The following is a 2,212-nucleotide window of genomic DNA, read 5'->3' on the forward strand; positions in this document are numbered from 1 at the left end:
ACAAAAAAACATTGGGAACAAAACCAGGCTCAGTTGGGGGGGACAAATCTCCTCTGGCCAGATGAAACCAGCAAGGTGTGGTTTAATTCCAGGCTGCAATGCACGTCAGACTGAGCAGAGGACTCGTCTGGTTCTGAGCATAAGAGAGTTATTTTACTAGAGTTAAGACATTAAACAGTACATGTGGCATTATGTGTATTATTGTACACAATACATCTTAACTTATGTAATCCTTATGGTGCTTTAACAAAAAAAATAAAAAATACATAAAATAAATAATAAATAAATACTGTATCTGCACATCAGAGAAATCTGGACCAGCTAAAGACACTGACATGGTTTGGGTTAGAGGTCATTCTTGTATGTTAAATTTGAAGCTACTACTGTGTTTTGCATAATTTAAACACATGATAATATGACAGGATTCTGGTTTTGTAGTCTAAGAAAGAGAGTTTAGAACCCAAAGCCTCAAGTAATATAATGAATAAAGAGGGCAAATCTGTAATCTCAGATTGGTATATGGTGTATGATCACACTGTTCCCATTAACATTTGACAGTCGTATCAATCTTATTGGTGAATTGATTGTATTCCCTGTCCGTGTCATTTAGAACATGGATGCAAAGGAAGAAATTAACAAGATGGTTTACATTAAGTACATTTACATGCTATTTCATTAATGAAATTTCATTTTAAAACTTTTGACTTGCTCAAATTTCCAGTAATATGTTTTATCTGCCATCCGATCCCCTGTTTTCCATTAAATGGATTCTAGCCACGGACATTTGGATGTACACAGAATTTCCAAAATCACATCGAGGGAACATTACGGGTTTCCACTCCACTTTGATTGATAGCGAAAGCCTGAGCTTCAGAGAGCACCATGGGGCATGTCAATATTGAGCGCACAGACCCATTCTTCCCATTTCATGGGGACCTCTTCATTAGACAAGCTGTGTTAAAAGTCCACCCTGACTCATTTTCCAATAGATTTTGCATGGCATATAGGGTCCCCCATGGCTGGCCTCCCTATGGGCTCTCGGCCCAACACTGCTTTTAAAGTGATTATGTGTTTAGTTTCAGCATGTCATTGATTCAGTCCCATACTGTTTGGTCACCATTATATATATATAAGAATATATAATAATTATAATATATATATATATATATATATATATATATATATATATAAACTTAAAAGAAAAGCAAAACAAAACAAAAGAAAGCAAAAAAAAAAGGAAAAACAAAACAAACAGTAAAAGAAAACAAAACAGAGCCAAGCAAACTATAATAATAATAATAATAATAATAATAATAAATTAATTAATTAAAAAAACTTTTTGCCCAGTGCCAGACAAATATTTAGGGCTAAAATAATTATTATACAATTATTTCATAATTTAAAGTTATTTAATACTGGACATGTTATATTTCTCCTATTGTCTCTTTATATTATGCATCATTCTTTCTGGTGCGATTGTACCTTAGTCCATTGTTTTGTTAAAGTTTGCATTTTTTTATGTATATTAAATATTTTTATCCTGACTGTTGTTTTAAATATTAAAGCATTTTTTTTTTCAGAATCAACGTCAACTAAAATGTACAATGTTTATATCCAATAACGAAATGTTTGTTTTATTGTATATTTTTATACATGTTTAATATCCATACCATGGCTGTAGTTGTAAATATTAAACCTTGTTTTCTTTCCAAATCTGTTGCATTTAAAAATGTACAGTATAGCTTAAATTCAAGAACCAAATCTCATATTTTTCACATAAAATTGTTGACACTAACACAAATATTTTGTTATAGTTTTCCAAAACGTATATTATTTCCGTATATTATTTAATATGTTGTAAATCATATATAATCATATATAATACTGCAACACCATTGAACAATGCATCTTGTAACAAAAGTTTATTTGATTAAAGCTTGATATAAACGTCTCAGGTTACTTATGTAACCATGGTTCCGAGTAGGGAACGAGACACTGCGTCCTCTAGGGGTCGCTATGGGGAACGCCTCGTCGTGACCCGTGTCTGAAGCATACATTGAAAAAACACCAACAACATGTTGGCCGGCGACAGCCATGACGTCACTACCGGTGCGACTAAAGTATAAATAGGCGCCGAGAGAACACATCATCCAATTCTTCGTCTGAAGCTTGCGTTCGCAGCATGGCAAGAAACCTAGAGGACGCAGTGTCT

Source organism: Sinocyclocheilus anshuiensis, unplaced genomic scaffold (genome assembly GCF_001515605.1).
Source record: "Sinocyclocheilus anshuiensis isolate Anshui unplaced genomic scaffold, SAMN03320099.WGS_v1.1 scaffold1103, whole genome shotgun sequence".
Classification (NCBI taxonomy): domain Eukaryota; kingdom Metazoa; phylum Chordata; class Actinopteri; order Cypriniformes; family Cyprinidae; genus Sinocyclocheilus; species Sinocyclocheilus anshuiensis.